Source organism: Panulirus ornatus, chromosome 5 (genome assembly GCF_036320965.1).
Source record: "Panulirus ornatus isolate Po-2019 chromosome 5, ASM3632096v1, whole genome shotgun sequence".
NCBI classification, from domain to species: Eukaryota; Metazoa; Arthropoda; class Malacostraca; order Decapoda; family Palinuridae; genus Panulirus; species Panulirus ornatus.
Genome location: NC_092228.1, coordinates 46,006,209 through 46,033,481, shown reverse-complemented (window position 1 = coordinate 46,033,481; position 27,273 = coordinate 46,006,209). Strand labels below are relative to the sequence as shown.

General features: G+C 42.9%; 1 protein-coding gene across 1 annotated transcript in view; it reads right to left on the bottom strand.

Annotated features, from left to right (window-relative positions):
* The window catches only part of LOC139748814 (roundabout homolog 2-like), a 399,946-nt gene that overhangs the window by 89,170 nt on the left and 283,503 nt on the right, over positions 1-27,273 (bottom strand). The window lies entirely within an intron of this gene.

The following is a 27,273-nucleotide window of genomic DNA, read 5'->3' as shown; positions in this document are numbered from 1 at the left end:
AAAGGCAAGCGAGTACGAATACGTGTGAGTCTGTCTGTATATGTACGTGTAAGGGAGTGTATGTGTGCGTCTGTTTCCTGGCGCTACCTCGTTCATGCTGGAAACGGCATAGTAATAATAATAATAATAATAATAATAATAATAATAATAATAATAATAATAAATATATATATATATATATATATATATATATATATATATATATATATATATATATATATATATTCTTTCTTTTCTTTCTTTTAAACTATTCGCCATTTCCCGCGTTAGCGAGGTAGCGTTAAGAACAGAGGACTGGGCCTTTGAGGGAATATCCTCACCTGGCCCCCTTCACTGTTCCTTCTTTTGGAAAATTTAAAAAAAAAAACGAGAGGGGAGGATTTCCAGCCCCCCGCTCCCTCCCCTTTTAGTCGCCTTCTACGACACGCAGGGAATACGTGGGAAGTATTCTTTCTCCCCTATCCCCAGGGATATATATATATATATATATATATATATATATATATATATATATATATATATATAAAACTATATTTCTTGTACGTCTGTATGTCTGTTTGAAGACTGACTCCCATACAAACATCATTAACATCAATACAAACATACAAACTTATGAATATACAAAAAAAATTATTTCCCTCTTTAGAACATCAAATTAATCAGACATAAAATATTCACACGAAGGAGATTAATCAAATTAGTTCCTTAATTAAAATGGATTAATTAACATGACAAAAGAGAGCAATAGATACATATACATTCATATGTGTATATGTCTCTTTAGCACAGGGAATTCGTTTAGCTATATAAACACACACACACACACACACATACCATCCGGGTGACAAATTTCACCACTTGATATCTTGGGAAATATTGCCACTTTGATAACAATATGATAATTTATCCTGATGAATTGTTCTACAATTTCTTAATTACTTTGTAGCCCCACTGAGAACACCCTTATTTGATATTCACATTTCATCGTATGCAGCTCAAGAACTAATATACATATTATTCATTTATAAGAACTAATGGAGATATATTATTCATTTACGTGGCAACACTGTCTGTGATGTATTCATCGTATTAGGAACTACATGAATATGAATAATGAATGACTATGTAACCATGAATGAAGAAAAAAACGTCACTATTTTAGAACATGGAGAGCAGAACAAAGAACAAAAGCAGACGACTGAATATAATCACAGATAGAGAATTTCTTTGCTTCTTTGTTAGCAAGACTCATACATCTGGCGGCACTCATACACCTGGCAATACTACTGCATCTGGTAACACTAACATACCTTAGAGCATCACACATCTGGCAACACTAACACACCTTAGAGCATCAGACATCTGGCAACACTAACACACCTTAGAGCATCATACATCTGGCAACGCTAACACACCTTAGAGCATCATACATCTGGTAACACTAACATACCTTCGAGCATCACACATCTGGCGTAAGGCAATACCAGACTCTCAAAAACTTCCGGCATTTGGCAAAACTAAATACCGAACAATATGACACATATGGTAAAAATACTAAACTGTTTGTAACATACAACTTCTGGCAACACTAAACACCCAAAAAACATTGAACATCTGGCATCACTATATAGCCTTTAACATCGAACATCTGGCAATACTATAAACCCAATAACATTGGTCATTTGGCAACAATATACACCAAATAACATCGAACATCTGGCAACACTAAACACCCAATAACAATGAATAGTTGGCAACATGATTCATCCTAATAACATCGAACATCTGGCAACACTATTAACCCAACAACATAATATGTAGCAAAACTAAACACCCAATAACATCACACATCTGGCAACACTATAAAGCCAACAACATTGAACATCTGGCAACATTAAACACCCCCCTAATAGCATTGCACATCTGGCAACACTTAACCATATGGAACACGCACCAACACCAGCAATATCTGGCAACTGTAAACATTTGAGGGCGCCGGGCGTTCAACCGTAAACACGGTCAACATTCACGCGATCAAATGTTTCGTTAAGTCGCGCGCTCAATGCGAATAGTTTGGCTTCGTTAAATGTGAGGGAGTTCGATTGTGTCCTGCAGTTAGCAGATGACGCCGTGGTATTACACGAGGCCCAGGGGGTCATAAAGTTGTATAATGGTGTTGCATCTCATGTTCTCTCTCTCTCTCTCTCTCTCTCTCTCTCTCTCTCTCTCTCTCTCTCTCTCTCTCTCTCTCTCTCTCTCAGCTAAATATTACCTAAGGAAAGGATTTTATCATCGTATTGATTATCAAATGGCGTCCTAACTTCGTCTCTTCGATGTATATCAACAGACTGTTATATTTCTCTCTTGTGTCTCCCCTGATGATGTGATTATAACACGAAAGTGCACTTGGCAACTTATCGTGTTCCATTTCCCCGCGCAAAATTGTGATCCTCTCCAATATATATATATATATATATATATATATATATATATATATATTCCCTGGGGATAGGGGAGAAAGAATACTTCCTACGTATTCCCTGCGTGTCGTAGAAGGCGACTAAAAGGGAAGGGAGCGGGGGGGGGGGGGGGGGGGTGTTTGGAAATCCTCCCTCTCTTTTTTTTTTTTTTTTTTTACATTTTCCAAAAGAAGGAACAGAGAAGGGGGCCAGGTGAGGATATTCCCTCAAAGGGCAAGTCCTCTGTTCTTAACGCTACCTCGCTATCGCGGGAAATGGCGAACAGTATAAAAAAAAAAAAATATATATATATATATATATATATATATATATATACAGAGAGAGAGAGAGAGAGAGAGAGAGAGAGAGAGAGAGAGATAACTCACAAGTGACCAACATTATCTACATAAATCACAGGACCAATTCATTTTCACGTGGTCTATAGCAGATGAAACATAACGACATCGAACGATCGCAAAAGGGGAAACATAAAAACACTCCCCCTACAGCGTCAGGGGGGGGGGGAGGCTTTTGACGTTTCCACATTACATCGTTCTTTACCACAATGGATCGTCCGGTGTAATCATATGGTAGGCCGGTGTTGCCATACAAGGATCACCATAATATTGTCATATTTTTTTTTTCAACGTCACTTTCTTTTTCATCATATTCTTCCATTGATATAAAATACATATATACGTATATATACCATTTCTCACGTCGTAATTAAAGACAGAATATTACCACGGCTTTATAATAATACGATAATTGGGATATATCCCGTTTCTCCGTTATTATAAACGTAATATATATATATATATATATATATATATATATATATATATATATATATATATATATATATATATATATATATCCCTGGGGATAGGGGTTTAAGAATACTTGCCACGTATTCCCTGCGTGTCGTAGAAGGCGACTAAAAGGGGAGGGAGCGGGGGGCTGGAATTCCTCCCCTCTCGTTGTTTTTTTTTTTAAATTTTCCAAAAGAAGGAACAGAGAAGGGGGCCAGGTGAGGATATTCCAAAAAAGGCCCAGTCCTCTGTTCTTAGCGCTACCTCGCTAATGCGGGAAATGGCGAATAGTTTAAAAAAAAAAAAATATATATATATATATATATATATATATATATATATATATATATATATATTATATATATATACATATATATACATATATATATATATATATATATATATATATATATATATATATATATATATATATATATATATATATATATATGAGAGGGGGAAAAAAATACTGGAAGTATATGGCAATTCTTACGTGGGGAGGGGAGGGGGAGAAGGGTGATGTAAACACAGCCAACTTCACTCCGAAGTTTTAGGCGTTACATTAACAAGTAGGCCTGTACAGCGCCCCCTACGGCCGGGGGCAAGAAGTAATACCGAGTGTAATCAAAGAACATGGGGGGAGGGGGGTTGCTTCTTATGGCTGTACAAGGGTGGTTATTACTTCTTATGAGTGTACAGAGGAGGGGTAGTACTTCTTATGAGTGTACAGAGGAGAGGTAGTACTTCTTATGAGTGTACAGAGGAGAGGTAGTACTTCTTATAAGTGTACAGAGGAGAGGTAGTACTTCTTATAAGTGTACAGAGGAGGGGTAGTACTTCTTATAAGTGTACAGGGAGAGGTAGTACTTCTTATAAGTGTACAGAGGAGGGGTAGTACTTCTTATAAGTGTACAGGGAGGGGTAGTACTTCTTATGAGTGTACAGAGGAGGGGTAGTACTTCTTATAAGTGTACAGGGAGAGGTAGTACTTCTTATGAGTGTACAGAGGAGGGGTAGTACTTCTTATAAGTGTACAGGGAGGGGTAGTACTTCTTATGAGTGTACAGAGGAGGGGTAGTACTTCTTATAAGTGTACAGAGGAGAGGTAGTACTTCTTATAAGTGTACAGAGGAGGGGTAGTACTTCTTATAAGTGTACAGAGGAGGGGTAGTACTTCTTATAAGTGTACAGAGGAGGGGTAGTACTTCTTATAAGTGTACAGAGGAGGGGTAGTACTTCTTATAAGTGTACAGAGGAGAGGTAGTACTTCTTATGAGTGTACAGAGGAGAGGTAGTACTTCTTATGAGTGTACAGAGGAGGGGTAGTACTTCTTATAAGTGTACAGAGGAGGGGTAGTACTTCTTATAAGTGTACAGAGGAGGGGTAGTACTTCTTATGAGTGTACAGAGGAGAGGTAGTACTTCTTATGAGTGTACAGAGGAGGGGTAGTACTTCTTATAAGTGTACAGAGGAGAGGTAGTACTTCTTATAAGTGTACAGAGGAGAGGTAGTACTTCTTATAAGTGTACAGAGGAGGGGTAGTACTTCTTATAAGTGTACAGAGGAGGGGTAGTACTTCTTATGAGTGTACAGAGGAGAGGTAGTACTTCTTATAAGTGTACAGAGGAGAGGTAGTACTTCTTATGAGTGTACAGAGGAGGGGTAGTACTTCTTATAAGTGTACAGAGGAGGGGTAGTACTTCTTATAAGTGTACAGAGGAGAGGTAGTACTTCTTATAAGTGTACAGAGGAGGGGTAGTACTTCTTATAAGTGTACAGAGGAGGGGTAGTACTTCTTATGAGTGTACAGAGGAGAGGTAGTACTTCTTATGAGTGTACAGAGGAGAGGTAGTACTTCTTATAAGTGTACAGAGGAGGGGTAGTACTTCTTATAAGTGTACAGAGGAGAGGTAGTACTTCTTATAAGTGTACAGAGGAGGGGTAGTACTTCTTATAAGTGTACAGAGGAGGGGTAGTACTTCTTATGAGTGTACAGAGGAGAGGTAGTACTTCTTATAAGTGTACAGAGGAGGGGTAGTACTTCTTATGAGTGTACAGAGGAGAGGTAGTACTTCTTATGAGTGTACAGAGGAGGGGTAGTACTTCTTATAAGTGTACAGAGGAGAGGTAGTACTTCTTATGAGTGTACAGAGGAGGGGTAGTACTTCTTATGAGTGTACAGAGGAGGGGTAGTACTTCTTATGAGTGTACAGAGGAGGGGTAGTACTTCTTATAAGTGTACAGGGAGAGGTAGTACTTCTTATGAGTGTACAGAGGAGGGGTAGTACTTCTTATAAGTGTACAGAGGAGGGGTAGTACTTCTTATAAGTGTACAGGGAGAGGTAGTACTTCTTATGAGTGTACAGAGGAGAGGTAGTACTTCTTATGAGTGTACAGAGGAGGGGTAGTACTTCTTATAAGTGTACAGGGAGAGGTAGTACTTCTTATGAGTGTACAGAGGAGAGGTAGTACTTCTTATAAGTGTACAGAGGAGGGGTAGTACTTCTTATAAGTGTACAGGGAGAGGTAGTACTTCTTATGAGTGTACAGAGGAGAGGTAGTACTTCTTATGAGTGTACAGAGGAGGGGTAGTACTTCTTATAAGTGTACAGGGAGAGGTAGTACTTCTTATGAGTGTACAGAGGAGAGGTAGTACTTCTTATAAGTGTACAGAGGAGGGGTAGTACTTCTTATAAGTGTACAGGGAGAGGTAGTACTTCTTATGAGTGTACAGAGGAGAGGTAGTACTTCTTATGAGTGTACAGAGGAGGGGTAGTACTTCTTATGAGTGTACAGAGGAGGGGTAGTACTTCTTATAAGTGTACAGAGGAGGGGTAGTACTTCTTATAAGTGTACAGAGGAGGGGTAGTACTTCTTATAAGTGTACAGAGGAGGGGTAGTACTTCTTGTAAGTGTACAGAGGAGGGGTAGTACTTCTTATAAGTGGACAGGGAGAGGTAGTACTTCTTATGAGTGTACAGAGGAGGGGTAGTACTTCTTATGAGTGTACAGAGGAGGGGTAGTACTTCTTATAAGTGTACAGAGGAGGGGTAGTACTTCTTATAAGTGTACAGAGGAGGGGTAGTACTTCTTATAAGTGTACAGAGGAGGGGTAGTACTTCTTATAAGTGTACAGAGGAGGGGTAGTACTTCTTATGAGTGTACAGAGGGGTAGTACTTCTTACAAGTGTACAGAGGAGGGGTAGTACTTCTTATAAGTGTACAGAGGAGGGGTAGTACTTCTTATGAGTGTACAGAGGAGGGGTAGTACTTCTTATGAGTGTACAGAGGAGGGGTAGTACTTCCTAAGACTATCCATTGTGGTGGAGGAGGGGTGTTGGAGGGAGAGGAGGGGTGTTGGAGGGAGAGGAGGGGTGTTGGAGGGGCAGGAGGGGTGGGGAGGGGGCTGGGGGGGTGGGGGTTGGGGGGTGGGGTGGGGGCTGGGGGTGGGGAGGGAATAAAGGAAAGTTTCTTGTGTGTTCGTGAATTCGTGCGTTCGTTGAGACAATGGAGGACGTGTGTGTGTATGTGTGTTTTTTTTTTGGTGTTATTTTTTTTCTTGTCCCGTGGAATCAAAGTTGAGCATAGTACTGTATGCGTGCGTGGGGCCGTTAGGGGCTAGATCAGCGTTGATATGTAACGGGGAGAGAGAGTTACGGCGTAATAATAAGTACTTATACCCGACATACTCATGTTATATACGTTTAGAATTTGATGAGTTTTGAAATTGAACAAAAGAGGAAGACAAACGATTCATAGATGGAGATGAGATGAGATATGGCGACTGGCTAATCTCAGACTTAGCAAAGATCATATATATATATATATATATATATATATATATATATATATATATATATATATATATATATATATATATATATATATATATATATATATATATATATATATATTCCTATGAGTCCACGGGGAAAATGAAACACGATAAGTTCCCAAGTGCACTTTCGTGTAATATTCACATGATCAGGGGAGACACATGAGAGAAATATAACAGTCAGTTGATATACATCGAAGAGACGAAGCTAGGACGCTATTTGGACAATCACATGTTTACCAAATGGCGTCGTAGCTTCGTCTCTTCGATATATATCAACTGACTGTTATATTTCTCTCTAGTGTCTCCCCTGATGATGTGATTATTACACGAAAGTGCACTTGGGAACTTATCGTGTTTCATTTTCCCCGGGGACTCATAGGAATATCTTGATCACGCGCAAAATTGTGATCCTTTCCAATATATATATATATATATATATATATATATATATATATATATATATATATATATATATATATATATATATATATATATATATATATATATGTGTGTGTGTGTGTGTGTGTGTGTGTGTGTGTGTGTGTGTGTGTGTGTGTGTGAGAGAGAGAGAGAGAGAGAGAGAGAGAGAGAGAGAGAGAGAGAGAGAGAGAGAGAGAGAGAGAGAGAGAGAGAGAGAGAGGGTGGGGGAGAGCGAGGTGGTAGTGATGATGGGGAATGGCTTCACATCAGGGTGGGGTGTTGTGTGGACCTTGTTTCTGTCAGTGCAACACGGTCGGCTGGGAGTTGTGGTGTGTGTGTGTGTGTGTGTGTGTTTATAGGGGCTGTTGTGAGAAGGGTATAAGGACGGTGTGGTGTGGTGTGGTGTGCTGTCGTGTGGTAGGGTGGGGTAGGGTGGGGTGAGGTGTCGTGTGGTGTAGGATGTGGTTTGGTCGGGTGTGGTGGGGTGTAAAGTGGTGTGGTATGTGTGTGTGTGTGTGTGTGTGTGTGTGTGTGTGTGTGTGTGTGTGTGTGTGTGTGTGTGTGTGTGTCTTATGGTTCATTTCTCAGTTCACTGCCTTCATATCCGCTTTTATCTGTCTGTCCATTATATTCTCTCTCTCTCTCTCTCTCTCTCTCTCTCTCTCTCTCTCTCTCTCTCTCTCTCTCTCTCTCTCTGTTTCATGTTATTTTCTATCCTTTCCAGAAACAGACAGTGACACTGTCGGAAGAATCGACCCCTCTTCCCATTCCAGAGACTTCCTTCATTCCAATGAATTTTCCTTTATTCCAGCCACTTTTCTTTCATTCCAGAGATCTTTCCCTTCATTCCATATCCTTTCTTTCATACTATTCAAGACAATAATTTTTTCTTGTGCAAAGACGAAAAGAAAAGGATCTTTTTTTTCCCTCATCTCTTCCTTCTTCTGTTCCAGGAGTGTCCTTTTTCCGTATTCCAGACCACAGTCACTTGGGGGGTAGACTGAAATGACGACCTAACTTCCCTCTGCAGATGGCCCAGAGGTTCCAATAGATGTGTGGAACCTGAAGCCATAGAGATAACTCCCCTCCCTGGAATATCAAAACCCTTACAATGGAAGCCTGGACAAGATCCCAACACACAGACTGGAAGAGATGACAATAGCCATCCCAGAAAGATAATACCAGGCCCGGACTACACCCAAGGTCCAGCAGGGCCTGGAACAGTTTACACCAATAGCCTTACAAAAAGGCAGCCCTTGACTAAACGCAAGTCCAGTGAGGTCTGGAAGCCTTCACTGTCTGCAATAGATGACGATAGACCTATACAGATGGCTGGTCCAAACAGACGTTCCACATCTTGGTCTGGAACAGACATCCAGTGTCCTACTTTGGGACATGGAAGAGGAAACAAGTGGTCCGTGCAAGAATCTGGAAAAGATGATAAAATTCCAGCATGGAGGAACGGAAAGGATGATACAACTTGCCTCAAAAGTCTGGAACCCCTGAGCTGAATTCATACGCTGAATTCTGAAGGGAATGACAATGAGGAGTTCAGGCTGGAAGAGATATAAGAACTCACTTCCAGGGGGTTGGAAAAGATGCAAAGACTGGGCTCCAGAACGCTGGAAGAGATAAGGATTAGGGTCCAGAAGGCTGGAAGATATAAGGACTCGCTTCCAGAAAGCTGGCACAGATATAAGGACACGTTTCCAGAGAGGCTGGAAGAGATATAAGGACTCGGATCCAGCAGACTGGAAGACATGAGAGGACTCGCTTCCAGAATGGCTGGAAGGTATAAGGATTAAGGTCCAGAAGGCTGGAAGAGATACAAGGATTCAGCTTCAGAAGGCTGGGTGAGATATAAGAACTAGAGTCCAAAAACCTGGAAGAGATATAAGAACTCGGTTCCACGAGACTGGAAAGAGATACGTAGAGGAACTGTGGTCCAGAGAGGTAGGAGTGATATAAGGATCGGGCTCAGGAGACTGGAAAAAAACATAAATACTAGGATCCAGAGGACTGGAAGAGAAGAGTCCTATATTCCAACGCGGAAGAGATAAAAACTTTCTTAGGCAAAAGCCTGGAACACGGGACATCGCCTTACAAAGAATCATGTCAGAGATAGAAAGTATTTTTCTGCTCGAGTCTGGAAGAGGTCGACTGTCATTCTTCCAAGAGAGAGAGAGAGAGAGAGAGAGAGAGAGAGAGAGAGAGAGAGAGAGAGAGAGAGAGAGAGAGAGAGAGAGAGCTGGAACATGGACAATTTGCCTCAGTGAAGGGAGGAGGGGTCCACAAAAAGGCATCCCCGAAGAGAGATTTAGAAACATATCTGGGCAGGTATCTGGCAGAACCAACAACTTTCCAGTACAAAGGCCTGGAAGTTGGGTGGTGGGGGAGAGGAGGACACAACCTTCCTTCCAGCAGTTAGCAGACTAGGCATTCTCTTCCAGGGAACTTCTCTAACAGGGGGGGAAAAAAAGAGTCCCCCCTTGACATCCTACTCGCCAGATCTGTGGAAGCCGTAATTGAATAGTTAATTTCAGCATTCCAGAGGATAACGCAGGGGTTTGTTTCATTCGCTTCTCTCGCTGGAACCGCAGTAGTCGCTCCTCGCCCTGGAACCTACCATAGGTCTCATCCTCTTTCCTCTTCCGGAAGGTCACATCCGCTTTAATCCCCCTTGCCAAAGACTTGGAAACTTTTGATTGTTGAATACTTAATTCATAGCGGCCGCGCCGACCGAGGGATTTATGTGGTGTCTTGTCTTTTCTTGACTGTATTGCCATGTTCCAGACACCTTTGTCCAGAGCTCTGGAACGTATTGGGGGACAGCTGACACCCCCCCGGTAATGGCATCTGTAATAGCTGGGTCGTTAGATCCGGCATTCTTGTTAAGTCCTCGTCTTTCTAAATCCAGCAAACGCGATGCAACACCACCACCACTTCCAGCATATCTGGAAAACTGTCTCCACCTTGTGTGGTTGGCCCGGGCCACATCGGCTCTGGAGGGAGTGTTGGACCACATCGGCTCTGGAGGGAGTGTCGGGCCAGCATCGGCTCTGGAGGGAGTGTTGGGCCAGCATCGGCTCTGGAGGGAGTGTTGGGCCAGCATCGGCTCTGGAGGGAGTGTTGGGCCAGCATCGGCTCTGGAGGGAGTGTTGGGCCAGCATCGGCTCTGGAGGGAGTGTTGGGCCAGCATCGGCTCTGGAGGGAGTGTTGGGCCAGCATCGGCTCTGGAGGGAGTGTTGGGCCAGCATCGGCTCTGGAGGGAGTGTTGGGCCAGCATCGGCTCTGGAGGGAGTGTCGGGCCAGCATCGGCTCTGGAGGGAGTGTTGGGCCAGCATCGGCTCTGGAGGGAGTGTTGGGCCAGCATCGGCTCTGGAGGGAGTGTTGGGCCAGCATCGGCTCTGGAGGGAGTGTTGGGCCAGCATCGGCTCTGGAGGGAGTGTCGGGCCACATCGGCTCTGGAGGGAGAGTCGGGCCAGTATCGGCTCTGGAGGGAGTGTCGGGCCACATCGGCTCTGGAGGGAGTGTCGGGCCAGTATCGGCTCTGGAGGGAGTGTCGGGCCACATCGGCTCTGGAGGGAGAGTCGGGCCAGTATCGGCTCTGGAGGGAGTGTCGGGCCAGTATCGGCTCTGGAGGGAGTGTTGGGCCAGTATCGGCTCTGGAGGGAGTGTCGGGCCACCATCGGCTCTGGAGGGAGTGTTGGGCCACATCGGCTCTGGAGGGAGTGTTGGGCCAGTATCGGCTCTGGAGGGAGTGTCGGGCCACATCGGCTCTGGAGGGAGTGTTGGGCCAGTATCGGCTCTGGAGGGAGTGTTGGTCCAGTATCGGCTCTGGAGGGAGTGTCGGGCCACCATCGGCTCTGGAGGGAGTGTTGGGCCAGTATCGGCTCTGGAGGGAGTGTTGGGCCAGCATCGGCTCTGGAGGGAATGTTGGGCCACATCGGCTCTGGAGGGAATGTTGGGCCACATCGGCTCTGGAGGGAGTGTCGGGCCAGCATCGGCTCTGGAGGGAGAGTCGGGCCAGTATCGGCTCTGGAGGGAGAGTCGGGCCAGTATCGGCTCTGGAGGGAGTATCGGGCCAGCATTATACCAAGAGAGAGATGGCAGCGTTTCCTCCAAATGAATTCTGGACGACTGTCGCTTTACACTGACGAACAGCAAGTCACTGGAGGAGCTAAGTGGTGTATGGAAATCAAACAGAAGGTTGGTGCTGTTATCAACAGCTGGTCCTCACAGTTACAGCTGCTGTTATCAACAGCTGGTCCCTACAGTTACAGCTACTGTTATAACAGCTGGTCCCCACAGTTACAGCTGCTGTTATAACAGCTGTTCCTCACAGTTACAGCTGCTGTTATCAACAGCTGGTCCCCACAGTTACAGCTGCTGTTATCAACAGCTGGTCCCCACAGTTACAGCTGCTGTTATCAACAGCTGGTCCTCACAGTTACAGCTGCTGTTATCAACAGCTGTTCCTCACAGTTACAGCTGCTGTTATCAACAGCTGGTCCCCACAGTTACAGCTGCTGTTATCAACAGCTGGTCCCCACAGTTACAGCTGCTGTTATCAACAGCTGGTCCCCACAGTTACAGCTGCTGTTATCAACAGCTGGTCCCCACAGTTACAGCTGCTGTTATCAACAGCTGTTCCTCACAGTTACAGCTGCTGTTATCAACAGCTGGTCCTCACAGTTACAGCTGCTGTTATCAACAGCTGTTCCTCACAGTTACAGCTGCTGTTATCAACAGCTGGTCCCCACAGTTACAGCTGCTGTTATCAACAGCTGGTCCCCACAGTTACAGCTGCTGTTATCAACAGCTGGTCCCCACAGTTACAGCTGCTGTTATCAACAGCTGGTCCCCACAGTTACAGCTGCTGTTATCAACAGCTGTTCCTCACAGTTACAGCTGCTGTTATCAACAGCTGTTCCTCACAGTTACAGCTGCTGTTATCAACAGCTGTTCCTCACAGTTACAGCTGGTTATCAACAGCTGGTCCCCACAGTTACAGCTGCTGTTATCAACAGCTGGTCCCCACAGTTACAGCTGCTGTTATCAACAGCTGGTCCTCACAGTTACAGCTGCTGTTATCAACAGCTGGTCCCCACAGTTACAGCTGCTGTTATCAACAGCTGTTTCTCACAGTTACAGCTGCTGTTATCAACAGCTGGTCCCCACAGTTACAGCTGCTGTTATCAACAGCTGTTCCTCACAGTTACAGCTGCTGTTATCAACAGCTGTTCCTCACAGTTACAGCTGCTGTTATCAACAGCTGTTCTTCACAGTTACAGCTGCTGTTATAACAGCTGTTCCTCACAGTTACAGCTGCTGTTATCAACAGCTGGTCCCCACAGTTACAGCTGCTGTTATCAACAGCTGGTCCCCACAGTTACAGCTGCTGTTATAACAGCTGTTTCTCACAGTTACAGCTGCTGTTATCAACAGCTGTTTCTCACAGTTACAGCTGCTGTTATAACAGATGTTCCTCACAGTTACAGCTGCTGTTATAACAGCTGTTTCTCACAGTTACAGCTGCTGTTATAACAGCTGTTCCTCACAGTTACAGCTGCTGTTATAACAGCTGTTCCTCACAGTTACAGCTGCTGTTATAACAGCTGTTCCTCACAGTTACAGCTGCTGTTATAACAGCTGTTTCTCACAGTTACAGCTGCTGTTATAACAGCTGTTCCTCACAGTTACAGCTGCTGTTATAACAGCTGTTTCTCACAGTTACAGCTGCTGTTATAACAGCTGTTCCTCACAGTTACAGCTGCTGTTATAACAGCTGTTCCTCACAGTTACAGCTGCTGTTATCAACAGCTGTTCCTCACAGTTACAGCTGCTGTTATAACAGCTGTTCCTCACAGTTACAGCTGCTGTTATCAACAGCTGTTTCTCACAGTTACAGCTGCTGTTATAACAGCTGTTCCTCACAGTTACAGCTGCTGTTATAACAGCTGTTCCTCACAGTTACAGCTGCTGTTATCAACAGCTGTTTCTCACAGTTACAGCTGCTGTTATAACAGCTGTTCCTCACAGTTACAGCTGCTGTTATCAACAGCTGTTCCTCACAGTTACAGCTGCTGTTATCAACAGCTGGTCCCCACAGTTACAGCTGCTGTTATCAACAGCTGGTCCCCACAGTTACAGCTGCTGTTATCAACAGCTGTTCCTCACAGTTACAGCTGCTGTTATCAACAGCTGTTCCTCACAGTTACAGCTGCTGTTCGTGGCTGCATCTGTTCTCTCTCTGTTCATCTGCCTCAAACTAACAAAAAAAGGAAAAAAAAATACCGAAGGAAATCAGGTTTAATGAAGTGGGACTCTGGACAGCACGTATGATGATAAGAGTTTCGTCTTAATTGAGATATCAACAGCAGTAGCGTAGCACTGTAATCTCCCCACGTCTTTGTATTACAGCTCCGGCAAGATCAAGAACGTATGGCCAGGGGGTCAGTCCGGTGTCGGGACCGCATGGGTTCGAATCCTGGCTGGGGCAGTTGCATTCACCCCCAGCTGTTCATCATTTCCTCTTGGTTAAAATGGGACTGTGTGTGTGTGTGTGTGTGTGTGTGTGTGTCTCACAAACCAGCCATGATTCTGCGACCCTGATATAGCCATCATTCTCCGACCCTGATATAGCCATCATTCTGCGACCCTGATATAGCCATCAGGGTTTCCGAACTCTCTATGTTTCTCTGTCATCGCCCTCACGACATCCCGCCCAGGCCAGAGAGCAACACACATGCTAATCCGACAATGATTTATTCTAATAATCTAAAAGGAAAAGATTTTTCTTCTTCTTCTTTGAAGGATAACTTTGACATTTCTTTGAACGAGCCTGGGTTGAGTGCTAAACTTCTCGTCGCCCCCCCCCCAAGAAAACTTCCATCAAATTGTATTTCTCTGGGGGTTAAGTGGATAAGGGAAGAGCCTTCTACTTTGCTATTCTGTCTCCATCTATAGTGATGGTTGAGGAGGAGCCTTCTGCTTTCCTGTCCTGTCTCCATCTATAGTGGTGGGTGAGGAGGAGCCTTCTGCTGTACTATCCTGTCTCCATCTATAGTGGTGGATGGAGAGGAGCCTTCTACTTTCCTGTCCTGTCTCCATCTATAGTGGTGGGTGGGGCTGAGCCTTCTGCTGTACTATCCTGCCTCCATCTTTATAGATTAAGAATATAAGATACTATTAGCGTCCTCCAGCATATAACCATGTTATACAGCATTAGGTTGTCTGTTATCTGTCCTTCCCATGTACTGTCCTCCAGCAGATAACCTGGTCATAGACCATCAGGTCTTGTGTTATCTGTCCTTCCCATGTATACTGTCCTCCAGCAGATAACCTGGTCATAGACCATCAGGTCTTGTGTTATCTGTCCTTCCCATGTACTGTCCTCCAGCAGATAACCTGGTCATAGACCATCAGGTCTTGTGTTATCTATCCTTCCCATGTACTGTCCTCCAGCAGATAACCTGGTCATAGACCATCAGGTCTTGTGTTATCTATCCTTCCCATGAACTCCTCTGTCCCACTGTACAACCAAGAAATCCTCCCATTTATTGTAGAGTAAATACGGACGCGTAAATCTTGAGGAAAATGCTGTATGAGTGCAAAGTTCATGATCTATGAACCCAAATATGTTCTCCTGAATGTTATACACATGTGAGGGTGTGGCCTAATGGCGTCTCCTAGCCAGGGATATGGAACTCTTCATCTCATCCTGTTCGAACTTCGGTAAGAATTTGGTAAAAGCCGATGACATGTAATGGTAGCTTTCCCTTCATTAATCTCCAGTGTTTGTCTCTATTATCAATATCTCTTCCGGATACATCAGGTGGTAATGAAGTCTGGCAATGATCATACTGATAGTCGAGAGTTTACTTAGGTCTTAAAAGAAGCTACATCTCTCTCTCTCTCTCTCTCTGTAGGGCCAAACATGGTCCCGTCTCTTCCATAAGACTTGCATTTCACTTCAAGTCAGCCATTGGGATCAATCTGCTCCATTTCCAGGACACAACATGGAACACTTTGGGGGTTCCATGTCGTCTCTTTATATTCCAGAGCCCAGACTATGGCTTCCTTCTTCCTTGTTCTTCAAAAGGAGAAAGTCTACATCCTCAGCTTTCTGACACAGAGATTTTAAGTGAAAGATTCTTTTTTTTTTTTCCAGATTCCAAGAGTTTTTAAGGCGAGGTGGACAGTGCCCTTAAAGCGAGAGCCATGTTAAAGATCTTCCAGGCCTCTGCCTTTCCAGTTACGGAGTTTCAGCTCTCATGGTCGCCTAAGACATTGTTAAATAGGTTTCTATAAAGGATATTCCAGCCCCTCTCGGATTTCTTATATAATAATCCGAACGAATCAGGATTCTCTTATTGCCTTTGAGAATACTGGAAGGGGGGGGAACATGATATTCTCCTCTCTCTCTCTCTCTCTCTCTCTCTCTCTCTCTCTCTCTCTCTCTCTCTCTCTCTATCTATCTATCTATCTATCTCTTTCTTTCTCTCTCTCTCCCAAGGGCAATTTGCTCTCGAATAAAAGAATTCCAGCATTCCAGAACTTACTGTAAGAAATTCAACACCTCTCGTAAAATCATAGTCATGTCACTGAAGTTTCCAGACCTTAACATCCTTTCCCACTTACGCTCCAGGAGTACTCTCCAGCCAGTCGGCTTTCCAGGGCAATTCCCAGCTACAAGATAATACAGCGGAAATTCATACATGCGTTTCAGGGAGTGTGAGCCCATCGGATAGTCTATGGTTCCGTCATTCCAGGCTTTCAGGCTTCTATCAGAAACACAGAGCACCATCCTTGCGTTCCAGGAACTTAGAACACATGAGGGGACAGATATACCTATAGTCCATGGCGTTACACCCACAAGAAAGTACACATAGCACCAGCAAGCTTCTGAGAAAGTCTCTTTAGGAAAAGCGTTGTGGCAAGTGTCGACTCTCGCTTTCCAGTACAACATGTGCTTGGCAGTTTACAAAAATACCACATCTATATTCCAGACCCTGGCGCCATACATATGTTCGCTGGAAACTCTACAGAGTGCTACATGTAGTGAGTTTACTAAAAGCCTAGTCAGTGTTGTTTGCAATACAATTTGCATATCTTCTTCCTCCAACGTTCCAGGGTTTCTTAGTGAATATATGATGTACGTAAAGCTTTTGGAAATGTCTTGGAAACTCATTTAAAACTTTCTTTTTTCCAAATAATGAACCGTTATTTTCTATTGGTTTGTTTCATGATACATTTGCCATTGTAATCCCGTCTTCATTACGGATTACAGAGCTTTTAGCCATATATGTGTTGTTGGAAATCCCAAATGAATAATGAGTAGCAGAGATAAAGAGGCATCAACTCACGGTTGTCATAACTCTTGTCATTTCAGTATATTTCGTCATCTGAACACCATAGTTTGCGTACAGGTCTCAAGAGAAATTGTCTACGGTGCGGGGCAGTTAGTACAATCATTGATCGAAACGCCTGGTAACCATTCAACGCCTGGTAACCATTCAACGCCTGGTAACCATTCATTACCCAAATGAAGTTCAGCATTTTGGTGGAGGTTGGGTGAATGTCGATTCCGTGGGCGACTTTCCTCTGAGACATAATATTTGTCCCTGGCCAAACAAAAAGAAGAAAAAACTCCCTCAGAGACCGACCTTTGACGACTTGAGGAGGTAAGTCTGACAGCAACTGTCATGCCATTTCGAAGCTGAGAGAGACACGTCCAGATCCTTTGTGATTTCCAGTCTCTCTCTTTCCCCTTTCCACATGGAAGCATAAGAAAGATCTTGTCCCGCAGGCTCTGACAGCCAACAGGGATTACGTAACAACCTGAAACCGAAGACTGCCAGAGGAGTTTCCAAATCAGGCACAATTTACGAGCCAAATTCCATTAATACTATTGTGATTTATCTTCCGTCTTCTGCCTCGAACAGAGGAGAAGTCTCGGCAAACCTTGTCTTACCTCTCTTCTTCTTCAACTTCCAGGCCTGATGCATGCTGGAACAGGAACTGCAGTCTATCGTAGAGTTTCCAGAGGCTTTTAACCCCAGCCAGGGTACAATGAAGATGCCCGACGCGTTAAGCGTACGAAGAGCAGGACTTTACACACGATGGACCACAGATATTCCAATTCAGTCGTGTGTTCCAGACGCTCTTTGACTAGCGGAAAGACCTCTGGAAAATCTTTTGACTCATGACGAGAACATATTAGATTTATTCATTGAATAGAAACATATGACCACCGCATTTTATACGAAATGATGCTTTCCATTGGGTTTTCCTAATTCCAGATGCCTTCCTTCCTCAAGAAAAGACGTCTAAAACATGATCCAGCGAACAGCGAAGAAATTGGACTAGAGATATACGAGAGCCCTAAGTTCTCGATAATCATACTCCAGCACATATATTGCTATCCAGTTCTCCTCTTCGCCCTGGAAGCCCCTCACCCATCAGCGAGGTCTGGAACCCCTTAACGCACAACCGAAAGATCGAGAGACCATTTCTTCTAAACACCATCAACACTCTTGCCTTTCCAGGTCCCGTCGTGTGTTCCGTACATCTCTGGCTGACGGAAGACCCCGACCTCCCCTGGAAGACACACCAGTGCAGGGAGAAAGACACTGGAGCTCCTCCGTCTTCGGGGAGGGCCGGCCACACAAAGACCTCTGGTCCCCAACACTTCAGGACAAGTTGCTTTCCAGGTTTTCTTTTCCCCCCCTCCTGGATCCGGAGCCATCTTACCCATAAGAAGAAGTCTGGAACACCTCCAGGGGCACGACACATGACAGGATTAAACCGATTCTTTCCGACATCCGCCATCACTTAAGCCCTGGAAGTTACAGACCCCATCACCGAGGTCTGGAGAGGCCTCTCCCACTCTCTGGGCCCAGAAAGCCTCCCCTCACTCACTCACTCACTCACTCTCTCACTCTTTCTTTTCTCTCGCAAGAACTTTTATCTGATAGGGTGGGATGGGGGGGGTGTGGGGGTGTGGGGGGAGGAGAGAGAGAGAGAGAGAGAGAGAGAGAGAGAGAGAGAGAGAGAGAGAGAGAGAGAGAGAGAGAGAGAGGGAGGGAGGGAGGGGAGGGAGGGAGGGAGGGAGGGAGGGAGGGAGGGAGGGAGGGAGAGAGAGAGAGAGAGAGAGAGAGAGAGAGAGAGAGAGAGAGAGAGAGAGAGAGAGAGAGAGAGAGAGAGGGAGGGAGAGAGAGAGAGAGAGAGAGAGAGAGAGAGAGAGAGAGAGAGAGAGAGAGAGAGAGAGAGAGAGAGAGAGATGAAGGAAGAGAGAGAGAGAGAGAGAGAGAGAGAGAGAGAGAGAGAGAGAGAGAGAGAGAGAGAGAGAGAGAGAGAGAGAGAGAGAGAGAGAGAGAGAGGTGGCTTAAGCGTCATATATGAGCCCCTTGAGCACGACGGTATGACCTTTGAGCACGACGGTACGACCCTTGAACATGACGGTACGACCCTTGTGGACGACGGCACGACCCCTAGACACCTCGGTACGACCTTCACGTACACACGGATATTGACTGTTCGTATATGTGTGTGTGTGTGTGTGTGTGTGTGTGTGTGTGTGTGTGTATACAGGGAAGTGATGCTTACATAATCTTCGCAAATCAATAAATCAAAGATACCTTTCTAAATGTCCTTTGCGGCAAGCCCTTTAAAGTCCTCTCTGTGCCATTTTCAAATGGATTTTCAATGTCCTTTGAAGCATGACTTTTAATGTCCCTTTAGTGTCCTTTTCATTAACATTTTTAAAGTCCTTCTCAATGGCATTTTCAGTGTCCCCCATCTCCATGTCCCGTACAATGTCCTTTCCCATATCCCAACCACTGTCCCATTTTCCAATGTCCCTTCCCATCACCTGTCCTAGCGTCCAACCTCCACACAGCAACACACGCCAGCCACAAAATCAAAACATAAAGAAGAGAAAGATTTTTTAAGTGGGAAGACACGCGTGACACGCTCACTCCTCTCTCGTGGTCAACAGATAACAGATAACAGAGGTCTTCTTTGTATACTGTTGTGGTCCCCTCCCCACCCGGTGAGGGGGGTTAGAGCCAGGCCCTGGGCGGCCATACACACTTAGCAGTGGAAAGTCATGAGGAATTGATGGTTCGAAATGCCAGGAGTGGAGTGTGGCCTGCCAGGACCACACTGTGGTGAGTGGTGAGGGATGAGGGAGGGAGAGGGAGGGAGAGGGAGAGGGAGGGAGAGGGAGGGAGAGGGAGGGGGAGGGAGAGGGAGAGGGAGAGGGAGGGAGGGAGGGAGAGAGAGAGGAGAGAACAGAGAGAGCGAGTAGAGATATTACAGAGAGCAGAGACAACAGAAAAAGTGTGTGTGTATGTATGTGTGTGTGTGAGAGAGAGAGAGAGAGAGAGAGAGAGAGAGAGAGAGAGAGAGAGAGAGAGAGAGAGAGAGAGAGAGAGAGAGAGAGAGTAGAGAACAGAGAGAGCGAGTAGAGATATTACAGAGAGAGTAGAGACAACAGAAAGTGTGTGTGTGTGTGTGTGTGAGAGAGAGAGAGAGAGAGAGAGAGAGAGAGAGAGAGAGAGAGAGAGAGAGAGAGAGAGAGAGAGAGAGAGAAAGAGAGAGAGAGACAGTAGAGAACAAAGAGAGAGATGGAGCGAGTAGACAGATTAGAGAGAGAGTAGGGGTTATGTGGGGGGGGTTTAACAAGACGACCCTTCAAACCCCCCCCCCACCTCCCCCCCCGCGGGCCACCAACTAATTTGACTCTTGGAATGTTTGTAATTAATTTGTGCTTCCTCGAAGACAATTCCAAGTTTTGCTGTGTTTGTTAGTCGTCTGCTGTGTTGGTCGTCTACTGTGTTGGGCGTCTGCTGTGTTGGTCGTCTGCAGTGTTGGTCGTCTGCAGTGTTGGTCGTCTGCTGTGTTGGTCGTCTGCAGTGTTGGTCGTCTGCTGTGTTGGTCGTCTGCTGTGTTGGTCGTCTGCTGTGTTGGTTGTCTGCTGTGTTGGGTGGTCGTCTGCTGTGTTGGTCGTCTGTTGTGTTGGTCGTCTGCTGTGTTGGTCGTCTGCTGTGTTGGTCGTCTGCTGTGTTGGTCGTCTGCTGTGTTGGTCGTCTGCTGTGTTGGTTGTCTGCTGTGTTGGGTGGTCGTCTGCTGTGTTGGTCGTCTGTTGTGTTGGTCGTCTGCTGTGTTGGTCGTCTGCTGTGTTGGTCGTCTGCTGTGTTGGTCGTCTGCAGTGTTGGTCGTCTGCTGTGTTGGTCGTCTGCAGTGTTGGTCGTCTGCAGTGTTGGTCGTCTGCAGTGTTGGTCGTCTGCAGTGTTGGTCGTCTGCAGTGTTGGTCGTCTGCTGTGTTGGTCGTCTGCAGTGTTGGTCGTCTGCAGTGTTGGTCGTCTGCAGTGTTGGTCGTCTGCTGTGTTGGTCGTCTGTTGTGTTGGTCGTCTGCTGTGATGGTCGTCTGCAGTGTTGGTCGTCTGCTGTGTTGGTCGTCTGTTGTGTTGGTTGTCTGCTGTGTTGGGTGGTCGTCTGCTGTGTTGGTCGTCTGCTGTGTTGGTCGTCTGCAGTGTTGGTCGTCTGCAGTGTTGGTCGTCTGCTGTGTTGGTCGTCTGCTGTGTTGGTCGTCTGCAGTGTTGGTCGTCTGCTGTGTTGGTCGTCTGCTGTGTTGGTCGTCTGCAGTGTTGGTCGTCTGCTGTGTTGGTCGTCTGCTGTGTTGGTTGTCTGCTGTGTTGGGTGGTCGTCTGCTGTGTTGGTCGTCTGCTGTGTTGGTCGTCTGCAGTGTTGGTCGTCTGCAGTGTTGGTCGTCTGCTGTGTTGGTCGTCTGCTGTGTTGGTTGTCTGCTGTGTTGGGTGGTCGTCTGCTGTGTTGGTCGTCTGCTGTGTTGGTCGTCTGCAGTGTTGGTCGTCTGCTGTGTTGGTCGTCTGCAGTGTTGGTCGTCTGCTGTGTTGGTCGTCTGCTGTGTTGGTCGTCTGCTGTGTTGGTCGTCTGCTGTGTTGGTCGTCTGCTGTGTTGGTCGTCTGCTGTGTTGGTCGTCTGCAGTGTTGGTCGTCTGCTGTGTTGGTCGTCTGCTGTGTTGGTCGTCTGCTGTGTTGGTCGTCTGCAGTGTTGGTCGTCTGCTGTGTTGGTCGTCTGCTGTGTTGGTCGTCTGCAGTGTTGGTCGTCTGCAGTGTTGGTCGTCTGCTGTGTTGGTCGTCTGCTGTGTTGATCTCCACCAGTTTTCAAAATGCATATTTCTTAATTAATCACGGAGTAATTAGTGATTAATTAACTTATTCATGCCGGCTTTCTTTATGGATTAATCACCTTACCTTCAAGAAGAAATGTTGTATTAATAAAAACCTTTATTACGAAGTTTGAAGAAAGAAGATAGGAATGAATCATTATTATCATTACTGTCATTATTATTATGACTATAATTATTGTTATCATTATCATATTATCATTTTTTATTTTTTTATCTTGCTTTGTCGCTGTCTCCCGCGTTTGCGAGGTAGCGCAAGGAAACAGACGAAAGAAATGGCCCAACCTACCCACATACACAATGTATACACACACACGCAAATATACATACCTATACATCTTAATGTACACATATATATACACACACAGACACATACATATATACCCATGCACACACTTCACATTGTCTGCCTTTATTTATTCCCATCGCCACCTCGCCACACATGGAATACCATCCCCCTCCCCCCTCATGTGTGCGAGGTAGCGCTAGGAAAAGACAACAAAGGCCCCATTCGTTCACACTCAGTCTCTAGCTGTCATGTAATAATGCCCGAAACCACAGCTCCCTTTCCACATCCAGGCCCCACAGAACTTTCCATGGTTTACCCCAGACGCTTCACATGCCCTGGTTCAATCCACTGACAGCACGTCAACCCCGGTATACCACATCGATCCAATTCACTCTATCATATTATCATTATTATTATTATTATTATTATTATTATTATTATTATTATTATCATTATTATTATTATCATTATTATTATTATTATCATTATTATTATTATTATTATTATTATTATTATTATTATTATTATTATTATCATTATTATTATTATCATTATTATTATTATTATCATTATTATTATTATTATTATTATTATTATTATTATTATTATTATAATTATTATTATTACTATTATCATTATTATCATTATTCTTATTATTATTATCATTATTATTATTATTATTATTATCATTATTATTATTATTATTATCATTATTATTATCATTATTATTATTATTATTATTATTATTATTATTATTATAATTATCATTATCATTATTTTTACTATTTCTATTATCATTATTATCATTATCATCTTATCATTATCATTATTATCATCTTATCATCATTATCATCATTATTATCATTGTTAAATTTTTGGGCAATATGTCCTTTTTTCAGGGGTGGGGGGGGGGGGCGTGTGTCCATCCAGCCAACATTCAAATTTCCAAATTAAATTTTGAAAAAAAAAAAAAATAAATAAAATCGAGGCATGACCATTTTTTCTTTATTATTAACAACTTTCATTATATATTAAGTGTCGATCAATCCGGCAATAATGTAGAACAATTAAATCAATTACTAATGAACAATTAAATCAATTACTGATTCGTTTTTTTTTTCAGACTCAAACTTGGCTATATATATATATTATTGTTTGTTTGTTTGTTGTTGTTGTGCGTGTCGTTGTTGACCTCCCCCCCCCCCCCCCCCCGGGCGGCGGAGATTAGTACAAATGACCCCCCAAATTGACCTGGTCAATTTCGGGGTCATTCTTCAGCAGTTAATGACCGGAAATACACCGAGGGAAACTGTCGTGCGCGACGTAGACGTAGTACAATACTACTGACCAGTGGTATGTGCGCCTCCCCCTCCATCTGACCCGCCCTTGTGTCTCGATAGATAAGAGATAGATAGATAGATAGATGGATAGATTGATAGACTGACAGAAAGACGGATGGATAGACAGATGGATTGATAGATAGATAGATAGATGGATAGACAGATTGATAGACTGACAGAAAGACGGATGGATAGACAGATGGATTGATAGATAGATAGATAGATTGATAGATTGATAGACTGACAGAAAGACGGATGGATAGACAGATGGATTGATAGATAGACAGATAGATGGATAGACAGATTGATAAATTGACAGAAAGACGGATGGATAGACAGATGGATTGATAGATAGATAGATAGATAGATAGATGGATAGATTGATAGACTGACAGAAAGACGGATGGATAGACAGATGGAATGATAGATAGATAGATAGATGGATAGACAGATTGATAAATTGACAGAAAGACGGATGGATAGATAGATGGATTGATAGATAGATAGATAGATAGATGGATAGATTGATAGACAGATTGATAAACTGACAGAAAGACGGATGGATAGATAGATGGATTGAGAGATAGACAGATAGATGGATAGATTGATAGACAGATTGATAGACTGACAGAAACACGGATGGATAGATAGATGGATAGATTGATAGACAGATTGATAGACTGACAGAAAGACGGATGGATAGATAGATGGATTGATAGATAGATAGATGGATAGGCAGGGAGATATACATAGATAAATGGATAGACAGATAGACAGGTAGATATATATATATATAGATAGGTATAGATAGAGTGAGAGAGAGAGAGAGAGAGAGAGAGAGAGAGAGAGAGAGAGAGAGAGAGAGAGAGAGAGAGAGAGAGAGTATTAATCATGGTAGAACATATAGTTAAACGTGGATGGTTAGAGACCGTAGACTTATTATGATCAGAAGAGAAACAATCGTTTTCTATGGGACTCTCTTATATCTTAGAACCACACGTTTTCTTTGGCGTTATTATGCAATAATTCATTATGCCTTTCATAAACATGCCCTAGTTTTCATATATATATATATATATATATATATATATATATATATATATATATATATATATATATATATACATATATATATATATACATCAAAAGCCCTAGTTTTCATATATATATATATATATATATATATATATATATATATATATATATATATATATATATATATATATATATATACATATATATATATACATATATATATATACATCAAAGTCGTAAATTTCAGTATAATAACGTGTAATTTTCTATAATTTCATGACCTCCTAAAAAAAACTCAAACATTATTTTCCTTAAAGAACGACTAATGGTCTGTGGATGACGTACGCCGTTCGTGTACACAGTTTCGATCCGTCCCAGATCCGTTCGTGCGTAAATGCTCCTGTGTCATTTTCGTGTCATTAGCCATAAGAACGAGACTCCCTCAGGGTCGACAGGTTAAAAACGCCCCTAGTGAAGCATAGCATAGTAATGCCCGCGACATTCAGAGTCTCGTAGAAAAATTGGTTAAATTGGACCCCCTTCTATTTACCTATGAAACAATAATATACAGACAATTTTTCGTATTATTCATCATGAAAAAAAATAAGCCAGAAATCCAAATCATAAAAAAAAAAAATCGAATTTTAATTGGGAGATTCAGCGTCTCTGATTAAGACACGAAAGTGCCTGGGTTCGAATCCCGATACAGGGAGAGGCATTTCAAGCAACCGAGCATGGGGTAGGAGGGTTGTTGTGCTCAATGAACATATCCTAACTGAAAATTTCTTTCTTTTAAACTACAAATGACACAATTTCTTCCATTAAACTTCCCCTTTTTTTCACATATATAGAAAACAGTTTCCAAATAAACAATACACTTCGCCCAGGGCTATTTTCACCGTGGGATTTTTCATGATCTTTTTTTTTTGAAGGTATAATACAGGAGGGAGATGTTGCTGAGTTATTGCTTATCTCTTTAGCTCTACGTCTACGTCTATAAATGGCATTTAACCTTTTGGAAAAGAGGGAAAAGGCTTGTTGAAAATGGTGTCAATTTTGTGCAATATTAACATCTTACACACACACACACATACATACACACACACACACACACACACACACACACACGTAAACAATCCATGCCACACACACACACACACACACACACACACACACACACACACACGTAAACAATCCATGCCACACACACACACACACACATGTACATCTTTTGATGCATGTAATACATACAAAAGCCGGAAGGGACTTTCGAAATTTAGATATAGGAAAAAAGACACTATTTAGGTATAGCAACAGAGACAATATTCAGATATAGGAATAGAGACAGTACTTAGATATAGCAAGAAAATATATTCAGATATAGCAACAGATAATACTTAGATATAGCAAGAAAATATATTCAGATATAGCAACAGATAATACTTAGATATAGCAAGAGAATATATTCAGATATAGCAACAGAGATAATACTTAGATATAGCAAGAGAATATATTCAGATATAGCAACAGAGACAATACTTAGATATAGCGAGAGAATATATTCAGATATAGCAACAGATAATACTTAGATATAGCAAGAGAATATATTCAGATATAGCAACAGAGACAATACTTAGATATAGCGAGAGAATATATTCAGATATAGCAACAGATAATACTTAGATATAGCAAGAGAATATATTCAGATATAGCAACAGAGATAATACTAAAATATAGCAAGAGAATATATTCAGATATAGCAACAGAGATAATACTTAGATATAGCAAGAGAATCCATAATGTTCACAGAAAAGTCTTCATTAACCTGACGTAAAATGTATTTACTCCACTACCTCTACAATAGCCCATAAAAGCACAAAAGCCATTTTTGATACACCACAAAAGCATCCATCCCACAAACAAAAGCTATTCTTTACACTTAACCAAACACAAACCTATAATACCACAAAATCCCTTGAGGCCTTTTTAAAAAAAATGCCACCATAATCTTCTCTGATGACCTCAATGGCCTATAAAAGCCCAAAAAGCCTTTAAAAGTATCCCAAAACAGCCCATAATATCACATGGCCTCCGGCCAGCACTACATATGGCCACCACAGCCCACGCCACAACCAGCCCACACACACAGACGAACAAAAGACTTGATACTTAAAACTCCCTAAAGTATCCAACTCCCTAAAGTATACAACTCCCTAAAGTATCTAATTCCCTAAAGTATCCCAGGACAACACAAAATCCCGGGACACCTTTGGGACGTATCTACCACCTTAAACATCCCACTAAAAAAAGAAAAACATTTTAAATATACCTTAAACCTTAAAAAAACGGCATTTAATGGCAATTTTCTTTTTTTAGGATGTCCGTAATGGCATAAAAGCCCCTTTTTTTAGGATGTCCTTAAATGGCACAAGGCTTTTTTAGGAAGCCCTTACTGGCACAAAAACCCTATTATTTAAAATGTCTTTAATGGCACAAAAGCCTTATTTCTAAAACGCCTTTAATGCCACAAAAGCCTTATTTTTAAATGCCCTTAATGTCACAAAAGCCTTATTTTTAAATGCCCTTAATGTCACAAAAGCCTTATTTTTAAATGCCCTTAATGTCACAAAAGCCTTATTTCTAAATGCCCTTAATGTCACAAAAGCCTTATTTTTAAATGCTCTTAATGTCACAAAAGCCTTATTTCGTAAATGACCTTAATGTCACAAAAACCTTATTTTTAAATGCCCTTAATATCACAAAAGCCTTAATTCTAAATGCCCTTAAATTTCACAAAAGCCTTATCTTTAAATGTCCTTAAATGTCAGAAAAGCCTTATTTATAAAATGCCCTTAAATGTCAGA